We start from the raw sequence: 14,321 nt of genomic DNA, 5'->3' as shown, positions 1-14,321 counted from the left end.
TCTCATTGGATGGAAAAAGCAGTGCAGATGATGTCTACTGGGTGGAAAGCCTTAAGCACAACCTTTTGAGTGTTGCTTAGCTGAATGACAAAGGACTCATTCTGGAGTTCAAAGGTGGAGTTTGCAGAATAATTGGAAAGAGTGGTGAACTTATTGCCACTGGTAAGTAGACTAGAGGAAACCTATTTTAGCTGAATGCCAAGATTAGTAAGTGTCTGATGGTGAAGTTTCATGATAGTTGGATATTGATAGTGTTTGCCTAGCTTACTCACACTTCACCTAGTTGTTGTTGCTCAATTCCACCAACCTCTCTAGGTCTAGCTATGCTCCAAGACCTCCAAGTCCTTCTCAATCTCTTGTAGGGATTTCTCTTTTCCAATCTCAAGGTGTTTGTAACAAGTGTTTAACTAGGAACCCAACCATTAGCAAGTGACTTCCATAAGCTCAATTATTCTATCTTGACAACAACTTGTCAAATTCACCCCCATTCTCTTGTGAGTCATTGCAGAGGTGTGGAGGTAGCATTTAACATACAATTAATTCCATTTGGGTCCATTTGTAGTTTGCATTCATTATCTTTCCTACTAATTTCACCATTTTGCCTAGAAATAGGGCTACAAGGAATGAGCCCCTATTAGGCCTCCAAAATCTGGTTTTCAAGAGTTTTGAGTAAAATGGTCTGAAATACCTTGAAATGATTTTTATTTATCTTCAATAATTCACCTATCCCCAAGAGATTTTGGTCATTTTGGTTTCCCAACTTGCTGTACAATGCCCTAACCCAAAAATGAGGGTTTACAAGGATTTATAGGCCTCTTAACGAACAATGACTGTTCAAATTTGAGGAATGGGTATCTAAAGGTCTTGTCAAGGATTCTCCTTATTGTGGAAGTTCCTTATGGGCCTCATGAACCTCTCCAAATTAATTGGCTATGGTTTTGTGTACACCTCTGCACTATGCACTCAAATTTCACCATGTCTTCTCTAGCCAGGTTGCTCCTAGACTCGCCTAGAATAAGGTGATAACCATATCAATCTTCTCTTCCAGAAATTCTCCCTAAATATATACATTGTACAATGGGTTTCCTTCCATTTCCTAAGAGGTCATGATGGTAGCACAGAGGGATTTTATGGGGCAACCAGTTTACAAGAAATTGTTATTTACAAGCCAAAACTGGCTAATTGGAAACAAAACAATGAAAACGCTAACACACCCTATCTAAAAATATTGAAATGAAAAAAATGACTCTAAAACACAACAAAGAACTTAAATCCATAACTAGATCAATGGATTCAATCCATTGTCATTCACTTTTTATGCAAAATAAGACTAAAACAGTGATAACAGTCTGAAAATGAGTAGTTTCATATTGTTAATATTACAAAATAAAAATTCCAACCTTTGTAACTATGCAAGAGGAGTTTTAACTAGTATTCCTTAGGTGTGGGTGCATTCTAGGTCATTGTGCTATCCCTAACTCCACCGCTAAGGTCCTTTAGGACAAAAGTTGTCATGACAACTTTCAAAAGTTGTCATGACAACTTTTACAACTTTCCACTTATTGCTTTGCCAAACTAAACAACCTATTACAAGTCATTAAACAAGACTTTTTAAGAATTCCTAAGACCTTTCTAAACCTCTCTAATGCTTACATCAAGTTATGTCACTTTTGACCATCAAGAAGGCCACTTCAACTACTCAAACTACAACCTATTCAAAAAGTTCAAACCTAGGAAGAAAACCAACTCAACTAGGCCTACACTTGACTCAAATTAAACATCACACACACTCCTTGGACCCTCCTAGAGTCCTTATTAGGAACCTAACTTGGCTAAGGTTAGTACAAGCCAAAATTGTGAAAGGACTATGAGCCTAAGTCCTAGGTGCTCCTACACCATTCTCCCAAACAAAAGAAAACTAAGTGACCTCCTTGGGAATCAGATTTTGATCAATGCCTAACTTATAAAAATATATCTCAAGAACCTATGTAGCTTTAGCATCATCCATATCCTACCACTTGATTAGGTGCCCCTAATAGATTTGGTTCCTTATCTCCTTAGCGATCCTAGAACTCAATACCTTTTTAGCCTTTGGATTTGGTTTTGCTAGTAACTGAAGGTTCTTTGCATTAGCTGATACCTCTGAGTGACTACTATCTAAACCTTGAATTATTCCTTTGTAAGAAACTAAGTCTACTATGTTGAAAACTAGAGACAATCCTATGTCACTAGGTAGGTCCACCTTGTATGCATTTTCTCCATACTTGGCTAGAATGGCACATGGACCCAATCTTCTCATTTGAAACTTGTTAGGTACTCCTTATTGTAGCCTTTCTTTCTTTAGTTGCACCATTACAAGATCTTCTACTTGTAATTGTAGGTTCTTCCTTCTCTCATCAACTTTTTGTTTGATCTTACTTGTGTTCTCCATCAATGCTTGCTTGATTGATTCATGTACCTCCTTCATTGACTAAGAAACATCTTCTACATATCCACTTCTTGTTGTTTCATTACCTAAGTCCCTTAACTCCAATATACCCCTTGGGTGAAGACCATAGACCACTTCAAAAGGACTCTTTTCGGTGGTTCTATTTGTTGTGTCATTGTAAGCATATTCAACTTGTGGTAGCACTTGATCCCATGTCTACCCATATTCTTTGGTAAGGCACCTTAATAAGTTTTCTAAGGTCCTATTTACCACTTCAGTCTTCCCATCTATTTATGGGTGGTAGGCTGATCCAAAAGATAGGTTGGTGCCAAGATTTTGCCAAAGTGTTTTCCAAAAATGACTCATGAACTTTGAGTCTCTATCTGAAACAATGCTCATGGGTAAACCATGTATCCTCATCACTTCCTTGAAGAACAAATGAGCTAATTGGCATGCATCATGAGTATTCTTGCAAGGTACAAAGTTGCTCATCTTACTAAACCTATCCACCATGACATAAATGTTGTCAAATCCCTACTTTGTCCTTGGTAAACCTACTACAATGTCCATACTAATGCACTCCCAAGTTCTATTTGGTATGTGAAGAGTTTGGTATAAACTGACATTTGAAGAAGTACCTTTGGCCTTTTGACAAACAATACAAGTCTCCACATACCTTTTCACATATTAATTTTTCCTAGGCAAATAATAATACCTTTGAACCAACTCTTGAGTCTTGTTGACTCCAAAATGACCACTAAGGCTGCCATTATGCTTCTCTTGTATGAGATTTTCTCTCATTAACCCTCTAGGCACACAAAGTTGTCCTCCTCTAAACAATACCACATCTTGCAAGGTAAAATATGAATGCTCACTATGAAAATTATTTTGATACTCTTTACACACCTTGTAGGCATTTGAGAAGTCTTCATCATCTAGGTATAGGTCTCTAAAACTATCAACACTTATGATTCTTAACTGAACTTCATGGATTGTCAGAAGTCTTCTGCTCAATGCATCAGCAACCCAATTTAACTATCCTTTTTTGTGCTTAGTTATGAATGTGTAGGCTTGCATGTACTCCTCCCACTTCATGTGTTTGTGATTGATTTTGTCTAGTGAGTTTAGAAATCTCAAAGCTTGGTTGTTTGTATAGACTACAAATTCCTTAGGAAGGAGATAGTGTCTCCACTTCCTTAAAGTCTACACTAAAGCATATAATTCCAAGTCATATGAGGATTATTTCCTCTTTGCATCACTTATCTTCTCACTATGGAAAGCTAGTGGTATTTCTTCTTGGCTTAGGATAGCACCTACTGCAACATTTCTTGCATCACATTCCACTATGAAGAGCTTCTCAAAACTAGGCAACACTAACACTAGTTGAGTAGCTATCTTCTCTTTCAAGGTTTCAAAACCTCTATTTTCTTATTCATTCCATTGAAACTTTGCCTTCATTCCACCTCTAATAGTGTACAACATTGGTGCACATGTAGCACTGAATTGCCTAATGAACTTCTTGTAGTACTGAGCTAGTCCATCGAAGCTTCTCATCTTTGTTGCTGACTTAGGAGTAGGCCAATTTACTATGGCTTCAACCTTGTTGGGATCCATCTTGAGGTTTCCTTGAGACAACACAAACCCAAGGTAAGCGAAGTCCTTCTTAACCAATTCACACTTGTCCAAATTCATGGTTACCTTCTCTTCATAGAATCTTTGTAACACATTTTGCAAATGATTAATATGATCTACCCTATCCTTATTGCAAATGAGAATATCATTTAAGTATACCACCACAAATTTACCTATCAAGTCCTTCATCACCTCATTCATGCAACTCATGAAAGTTCTTGGAGGATTAGATAAGCCAAATGGCATTACAAGCCATTCATAAAGACCCTTTGTTGTCTTGAATGTTGTTTTCCATTCATCACCCTCCTTAATCCTAATTTGGTGGTATCCACTTTTAAGGTCAATCTTGGTAAAGTATTTGGCTTCCCCTAAACAATCCATTAGGTCTTCTATTCTAGGAATTGTAAACCTATATTTGATAGTGATCCTATTTATAGCTCTAGAGTTAGTGTACAATCTCCAAGTACCACCTTTCTTTGGGGCTAAGATGGTAGGTATAGCACAAGGGATAATGCTTTTCCTAATTAGGCCTTGGTATAAAAGCTCTTGGATTTGCTTGGCAATCTCAATATTTTGTTGGGGAGTCATCTTGTAAGCTGCCTTGTTAGGCAAGGATGCTCTGGGAATAAAGTCTTTTTGATGGCTTATGGTTATTTTAGGAGGTAAGGTGGCTGGTTGTGCATCACTCACTATCCCTTCGAACTTCTTTATTAAGTTTTAAACCTCTATTGGCAAATCTAACAGCTCTTTCTTGTGTTCCTCTTTAGGCTTCATTACTAATGCAGACCCTATACCTTCACCTTCCTCAAGTGTCTTCAAGAACTATTTTTCACTCACCAAAAGAACATCAGGACCTACTGCCCTCTTCTCACCTTCCTCATGGATAGATTGGATCTTGAATGTGACTCCATCTTTCTTGAATGAGTATGCATTCTTGGCTCCATCATGAATAACTTATCTATCAAATTTCCATGGTGTTCCTAATAGAAGATGGCATGCATTCATGTGTAGCATATCACATAAAAATTTGTGCTTATACCTCCCAATTGTAAAATCCACCCATGCTTGCTCATTGAATAGGACATGTTGGCCTTTGTTCAACCAAGTGACTCTGTATGGGTTGTTGTGAGGTATCCTTTGCAATTTAAGCTCACTCACCACCTCTTCTGACACAATCTTTTCTGTTGACCCTGAATCAATGATCACTTTACAAACTTTGTCCATAATCTTGCATTTGATCCTAAATAATGACCTCCTTTGGCTAGGCTCTTCTCTAATAGGTTCTTTTATCAAAGTTCTTCTTATCATCAAGTTGTCACCTACCTCTAATTTTAAGGCAACCTCTAAAGTCTTGTTGCTTGAATTCTCTTCCTGAAGATAGTTCACTATTTTGTGATGATGATCCCTTCTTTGGACACCTATATGCTGGATGACCAAGTTGGCTACAATGGTAACACTTCATTGATGCAAAATATGAGGAACCTCTGCCTTGTCCACTAGATCTTCCTCTGAAACCACTATTTCACCCCCTTTCTCTATTGAATCCTCCTTTCCCAGTGCTACTTTCTTGCTACTCAATGAGTTTAGAGTCACCTTATGTTAGTTTCTCTTGAATTATTCCTCCAAAGCCTCCCCTATGGCCTCTATTTTTGTTTCCTCTACCCCTTCCCCTATTATTACTTAAATCATGTTTTCTTTTCAGTTTTTCTTCCACTTTAAAGGCAAGTTGATAGCTTTGATTAATTATCTTCAGGCTCATTAGATTGAGTTCCTCTTGGATGTTCTACTATAGTCCATTTAGGTACCTAGCAAATTTGAGACTTTCTTCTTCCACCGCATGGGATCTAAGACTAATTTTATGGAACTCCTCCATATAACCACTTACATCAAGGTCTTTTTGTCTTAGGTTTTGTCTCTTCCTATGAATCTGCACTTCATAGTCATCAGGGAGATAGACTTCTTTGATTTTGACTAACATCCCTTTCCAAGAAGAGATGGGTGTTTTGCCCATTTTCTTCCTCCCATCTTGCACAAATTTCCACCATGTGAGAGAAACTCCTCTCATCCTAGACTTAGCCACTTTAACTCTTTGGGCTTCAGTTATGCCTTCACACTCTAAATGGTTCTCCATGCCCTCTATCCATTATAGAACCACTTCTACCTCCATCTTGCTAGTTAACAATGGCAATCCTTCCAGTGATTTATCACTTAAGGACTTCAATACCTTTTGGAAAGGTTCTTGTTCTAAGACAGGATTAGGTTCAGGTACTTTGTCTATCTCTAACACCTCTTTACGCTTCCCTTCTACTCCTTCAACCTTTACCAACTTTTTATCTACCTTGGTTTCAATCTCACCAAGCTTACTTTCCAATTATATCAACTTTTCCTTCAAGAGTCTATTTTCTTCCTCCTGATCATCCACTTTCTTTACCACCTCTGCATTGGTCACCATGGTGTTGTCTCCTACAAATTCTATTGAGGACATCTACTCACCTAGCCCAAATCTTATAGGCTTTGATACCAATTTGATGGGTTTTGCCTAACTTGCTCACACTTCACCTACTTGGTGTTGCTCAATTCCACCAACCTCTCTAGGTCTAGCTATTCTCCAAGACCTCCAAGTCCTTCTCAATCTCTTCTAGGGATTTCTTTTTGCCAATCTCAAGGTGTTTGCAACAAGTGTTTAACTAGGAACCCAACCATTACCAACTGACTTCCATATGCTCAATTATGCTATCTTGACATCAACTTGTCAAATCACCCCCATACTGTTGTGAGTCATTGAAAAGGTGTGGAGGTAGAATTTAATATGGAATGAATTCCATTTGGGTCTATTTGTGGTTTTCATTCATTATCTTTCCTACCAATTTCACCATTTTCCCTAGAAATAGGGCTACAAGGAATGAAGCCCTATTAGGCCTCCAAAATCCGGTTTTTAAGGGTTTTGAGGAAAATGATCTAAAAGAAATTGAAAATAGTTTTATTTTTCTTCAAGAATTCACCTATCCCCAAGATATTTTGGTGGTTTTGGTTTCCCAACTTTTCGTACAATGCCCTAACCCAAAAATGAAGGTTTCCAAGGGTTTCTAGGCCTCTTAACTGGCAGCAACTGTTCAAATTTGAGGAATGGGTATCTAAAGGTCTTTTCAAGGATTCTCCTTGTTGTGGAAAGTCTTTATGGACCCTATGAACCTCTCCAAATTATTTGGCTACGGTTTTGTGTTCACCTTTGCACTATGCACTCAAATTTCACGTTGGCTTCCGTAGTCGGGTTGCTCCTGGACTCACCTAGAACAAGGTGTTAACCATGTCAATCTTCTCTTCTGAAAATTCTCCCTACGTATATACATTATACAATGGGTTTCCTTGCATTTCCCAATAGGCCATGATGGTAGAACAAAGGGATTTGATGGGGCAACCATTTTACAAGAAATGGCTATTTACAAGCCAAAACTGGTTGATTGGAAATAAAATAATGAAACACTAACACACCCTATATACAAAGCTTAAAATGAAACAAATGATAGTGAAACACAACAAAGAACTTCAATCCATAACTGGATCAATGGATTCAATCCATTATCATTCACTTTTTATGCAAAATAAGACTAAAACATTGATAACAGTTTGAAAATGAGTAGTTTTAGATTGTTAATCTTACAAAATAAAACTTCCAACCTTGGTAACTATGCAAGAGGAGGTTTAAATAGTATTCCCCATGTGTGGAGGCATTCTAGGTCATTGTGCTATCCCCAACTCCACCGCTAAGCTCCTTTAGGACAAAAGTTGTCATGACAACTTTTACAACTTTCCACTTTTTGCTTTGCCAACCTAAACAACCTATTAAAAGTCATTACACAAGACTTTTTAAGAATTCCTAAGACCATTATAAACCTATCTAATTCTTACACCAAGTTATGCCACTTTTGACGATCAAGAAGGCCACTTCAATTACTCAAACTACTACCTATTCATAAAGTGAAAACCTAAGAAGAAAACCAACTCAACTAGGCCTACACTTGACTCAAATAAAACATCACACACATTCCTTGGACCCTCTTGGATTCCTTATTAGGAACCTGACTTGGCTAAGGTCAATAAAAGCAAAAATTGTGAAATGACTATGAGCCTAAGTCCTAGGTGCTCCTCCACCTGATATGGCATAGGAGACTTTGTCATGTGAATTTTTATAATATTGTAAAGGCGAGTAAGATCAAGGCAGTAAGAGGATTTCCTTTATTGAAAAAATGAGAGAGTGCTTTATGCAGAGAATGTCAACTTTGGAAGATGTCTTCCTCAAACATTCAAAGGTAAGTCTTTTTCAGCAGAGAACCTACTTGATCTAGTGCACACTGATCTGTGTGGTCTGATGAAAATTAAAAGTATTTAGGGAGATTAGTATTTCATGATTCTTACCGATGACTGCTCAAGAATGATGTGGGTCACATTATTGAAAGACAAGTTTGAGGTGTTTGGAAAGTTCAAAGCCTTTAGAGAATTGGTGGAGAAGGAGAGTGGAAGAAGAATAAAATGACTAAGAACTGGTCAGGGAGATGAATTCACTTCTGATGAATTCAACATGTACTGTGAAGAGAATGACATCAAGAGGTAGTTGTTTGCCCTAAGGACACCATAATAGAATGGCATAGCAGAAAGGAATAACAAGACTATAGTTGAAGCAGCTAGAACTACGCTGATCCAGAGAAAGGTAGCTCACACTTTTTGGAGAGAAGCAGTGAGCACTACACTCTATACCATGAATTGGGTACTCATCAAGAAAGGTAAAGACAAAAGCCCATATGAGTACTAGAATGGGAGAACTCCTAATGTGAGTTATTTTAAAGTGTTTGGCAGTAAGTGCTATATTAGGAGAGGGGAGCATTTGAGCAAGTTTGATGCTAAATGTGATGAAGGAATATTTCTAGGACATTCCACTAAAAGAAAAGCTCTCAAATGCTACAACAACAGGACTTGAAAAATTGTTGAGAGTATCAATGTCAGGGTTGATGAATCCCTTGAGGAGCCTAAGGAAACCTATAGCAAGCAAGTGGAAGATGAACCATGTGTAGCCTTCTGGGAACTAGTTAAGAAGGAAACAAGTTGCAAACACCAGAAAGACCTCAATGTTCCTATACTAGCAGAAGCTGCAATAGATGAAGAAGAAAATGAAGTGGAAGAAGAAGAGGAAAAGCAAGTAGAACCAGCTAGGGTCATTCCTAGGTATGTGAAACTACATCATGATCCAAAGAAGATCATAGGAGATAAATATGCAAGGATATTCACAAGGAGAAAGGTGAAAGAAAACTCTTGCATGATTTTAGAATTTGAGCCTAAGACCACTAGAGAGGCACTTACCGATGAAGATTGGATAAAGGCAATGGAAGAGGAGTTGGACCAGATAGAAAAGAATGCAACATGGTCCTTGGTACCCAAACCAAAACATAAGAATGTAATAGGTACCAAATGGGTGTTCAGGAATAAGCTAAAAGAAGAAGGCAAAGTGGTATGGAACAAGGCAAGACTTGTATGCAAGGGATATGCTCAGGAAGAGGGAGAAGACTATGGAGAAACCTTTTCCCTAGTGGCTGGACTGGAAGGTGTTCGAATGCTACTTGCATTTGCAGCATTCAAGGGATTGAAGGTTTACTTGATGGATGTGAAGTCTGCATTCCCAAACGGAATCCTAGAAGAAGAAGTGTATATTGAGCAACTAGATTGGTTTGATTTGATAGAAGATAGTAACATGGTGTGTAGATCACACAAGGCCCTATATGAATTAAAACAAGCACCAAGGGCATGGTATGAATGATTACACTCTTATCTTGTGAAGATAAGATTTCAGGGAACAAGTGAGGACAACAACATCTACCTAAAATCTGAAGGTGATCAGATTCTGATCTGTGAAGTATTTGTAGATGGCATAATCTTTAAAGGAGATGATGAAATGAGCCATGCATTCGTAGCCAAAATGAAGAATGAGTTTGAGATGTCTATGATTGGAGAGATAAAGTTCTTCATTGGTCTACAGATTCAGCAGATGAAGGAGGGTATATTCATTACCTAGTCCAAGTATATCAAAAAGGTATTGAAGACCTTTGGCATGGAGGAGAGAAAACTAGTTGGAACACCAATGGTGACCGACTGCAAACTGACAAAGGAGGATGATACAGTGTTGGTGGATGAAAAGGAGTACTGGTCAGTGATCGGTAAGATGCACTATGTGGTGGACAATAGATTGGATATTGCTCATGCAGTGAGAATAGTAGCCCATTTTCAGAAAAGTCTAAGAGAATCCCACTTGGTAGCATTAAAGAGGATTCTTAGATACCTGAAAGGGATAGTTGATTATGGATTGTGGTATCCATACAATGGCAAATTTGGTCTCAAAGTGTTTACTGATGCAGATTGGGTAGGTAATGTGGATGACCGGAAGAGCACAACCAGTGGAGCATTCTTCCTTGGTGGAAGACTAGTCTCATGGATGAGCAAGAAGCAGAGTTGTATTTCCTAGTCAACAGTTGAAGCAGAGTATGTGGCAGCATTTATGAACTGCACTCAAGCAATCTGGATGAAGCATGTACTAAATGGCTTCAAAGTGCCTATATCTGAACTAGTGAATATTTTTTGTGATAAGACTAGTGCAATCAATATTTCCAAAAATATGGTATTGCATGCTAGGACAAAGCACATTGGACTCAAGTATCATTTTTTGAGAGAAAAGGTTCAGAATAAAGAGGTTGTATTAGAACATGTTTCCAGTAAGGAGCGGTTAGCAAACATATTCACTAAGCCCTTACTGAAGACTACATTTACCTATTTGAGAGGTGAATTAGGGGTGTTGCCCCTTCATGAAGTAAACTAAAGTTGTGTGCTCCACATCAATCAGGTACTACTATGTCAGATCTTACAGGATTGATGTGTTAAAGGATGCTACTCCATAGGGGGAGCAACATAGTGGAGCTTGGAAGCTTGTGCCTCCACTTTGGCATTGTTGTCAAAGGGGGAGAAGATATCTGATGAAGAAGATATATTGTTTTGGGAGAAGATACTGAGAATGTTCACATTGACCAATCTAGATGGTGGTGATGGTGATCATTTGAAATTGAACCAGTATATGTTACTAAGAAATGATACACTGAGTATTGCTATCAATGCCAAAGGGGGAGATTGTTGGCATATGATGAAGCGATGACAATGTATGTTGTCATTGATGTCAATAGGTGAACCGGTATGAACTGGTATGAAGATAGGAAGTGGCTATAGTCCATGAGGATGGAGTGGACCGGTGTCCGTGTTCACTAAGTGTGACTACCGGTTGGTTGTCTCTGTTCAGCTCTAGGATTTCTGGTTTGGCTTATGTGGTGCAAACGATGGCATTCTATGATGAGTTAGTTAAGAGATAAGGATCAGATCGTGGTACCATGTTAGTTATGTGCATGTGATGCATTTCCTTCAAGATCTGGCATGTGAAGACCAAATGCATTGAATGTCTACCTCAGGAATGTGCAATGTTCTGAGCGGTGTATGAAGAGCGCATGATGGGTTACTAATTTCCAGATGTGGTGAAGATTGGACAATGCAGAATGACTTGAGATATATTTTAGATCACTTCATTCTATGCAATGGATTTAATGGTCAGGATTGGACTGCTTGTAATTGTAAACCTAAAATTTTTAGGCTTTAGGGTTTATTCTACTGACCTAATTATTGTCTATAAGGTCGATTATGTTTGTTATTATTGGTGTTGGCAAATGACATGTTTGTGTCTGCATGTTGAGATACTTGCCAAACCAGATGTGGAATCTGCACAGTGTGATTGCAGAGGAGAGGAGTTCAAAAGGATCTTCCTTATCAAAAATCAGATCAAAGATGTACCTGTTGACTTCTAACCATTTCAACAGAAGGAAAATCCCTTGACTAGGTAGCTTTAACAGGCTTGTTGCAAATCCTCTAATGAGGTGACTCAAGTTCATTAAGTTCTTTAAATCATCTAGCGAGGCAACCTTTAACAAGGTTTCAACCTTTAACAGGGTTTATAGTCATCCCTTAACTGGATGATCTCTAACAGGATCGGTTCCTAACAAAACCTTATTGTAAAATCTTTAACTGGACTAGGCTCCTAATAGAGAAAACTTCAAAAGAGTTCAAAACAAGCTTGTTGGTATTCATTCCCACCATGGTTTTTCCCATTTGGGTTTCCACGGGAAAAATCTATGTGTTATGGGTTGTGATTTTTCATGTGATGATTGAGTAGTTTTTGATTAAAGTTGAATATGCATGCAGTGCTAAATGATTGTGGTATTGTTGATACAACTCATACTTGATTATATCAGGGAGTAGTCATCAAGATTTAGGATCTATTAAATTTTGTCTGAAGTATATGTGTTTAACCGGTATACCCATGGTTAAGTTCAGTGGTGAAGACAACTGGTTAGCCTTGTTTTAATATGATAAAGTGTTGAGAAAATTTTTGTTTGTAATTATTCACCCCCCTCTTAGTGCCGATTAGGGTGTTATTTATTCATCATTATTCATCTGTGTGTATGTTGTTAATTACCCTAGGTTGCATATGATTGATCTTCCATGGGTGATAACCTTTAAGTAGATAAGTAGGTACTTGAACAAAATATGAGATTCTATTGGAAGTTGTATCCAAAATGAAAACCCTTACTAAAATTAATTCAAATTAAAAATTTAAATAGGTTTTTCTCAAGAAAAATATACAAAATATATAAATTGTAAAGTATTAAATTGGTGAGTATTAAAGTGCAACCACAAAGAATTTACATGGAAATCATTTCTAATCCAAATATGTGCTTTTTTAATTAATTAAACCAAATATTTGTAAAGTAAAATAAAATAAATCTTAACCCTCAAACTAAATCAATTTTATAATGAGTGATATTAAATTATGGTTACAATAAAGTAATCAATAAAGGTTCGATTACAATTAGGGTTCAATCAATGTTAGAATTCGAGTAGAGTTATAAAATCATTTAATTATCTTTAGAATTGGTATTAATGTTATGTTTAACAATATAGATTTATAAACAAATTGGGTTAAGATTAGGGTTGGGGTTAGCATTCTATTGCATTTCCAAAATTATTTCATTTGATTTATAATTATATTTTTTATTTTAAAAAAAAAGTTAAAATCATTTATAAAAATATTATGTACAAATATTTTTAAAAAATATTAAAATAATGAGATTGGCAAAATATAATTTCTATATAACAGTTCTCCAATTAATGCAAAGAGAGAATTATGGTCAAGGTAAAAATTACAATGAGAGATATGTTTAGGGTATGGATTAGAGTTAAATTATGGTTAGGGTTTCAATAGGGTTAAGGTAAAAAAAATTTTAGGGTTAGGGTTAATGTTAGATTAGGGTTTGAAGAAAGATAAGGTTTTGGTTACAATGAAATTAGGGACAATGAAATTATGGTTAGAATTAGAATTAGCCACAAGATTAGAGTTAGGGTACAATTAAATTTTTAATGAATTTAAATTAAGGTTATAAGAAGAATAAGGTTAGTGTTGAATTATAGCTGGGATTTAATTAGGGTTAGGATAAAATTAGGACTATAAGAAAAATATAAGGGTTAGGGTTAAATAATGGTTTAGCTCAAAATAGAGTTATAGTTAGAGATTAAATGGCTTATATATATTTAATAATATATAGAGAATAAGTGGAGAGAAGTTCCTATTTCTTTATCCTTTTAGTCAAATCAAAGTACAAGAAGGATATATCTCAATTTATTCTAAATATATTATTAAATATATATAGACTAGTTAAATATTTTCATGATGTTATCCTTCACACTCACATCTTTTAATCAAAATATAGTAAAACAGAGAGAGCATATTTAAGTATCTCTTAAAATTAAAAAAGAAAACAATAATTAAAATTTCATAAATAAATTTATATTTCAAAAATATTAATATATGCCATATTCATTAATGTATGCTTTACTTATATTCAAAGTTTGAAAATAATGAAAGATTATTACTAAGCTTTAAATTCTTAGAAAAAAAAAAAAATTATTTTACAAAAAGTTTGATATCTCATTAAAATATTATATATATCTTATATACATATATGTAAAAGATTCAATTTCAAACTTTTTTGTTTACTTTAAATTTATTATATTATATTTAAAATTATTTTATTTATTATACACATGAAAGCATAATCTTATATGTTGCTTATTAATATTTTGTTTTTATTAAATACTACCCTCACCCGAAGTAGAATCCTTC

This window comes from Cryptomeria japonica, chromosome 11 (assembly GCF_030272615.1).
Source record: "Cryptomeria japonica chromosome 11, Sugi_1.0, whole genome shotgun sequence".
Classification (NCBI taxonomy): domain Eukaryota; kingdom Viridiplantae; phylum Streptophyta; class Pinopsida; order Cupressales; family Cupressaceae; genus Cryptomeria; species Cryptomeria japonica.
Note: the sequence above shows the minus strand (reverse complement) of the source record.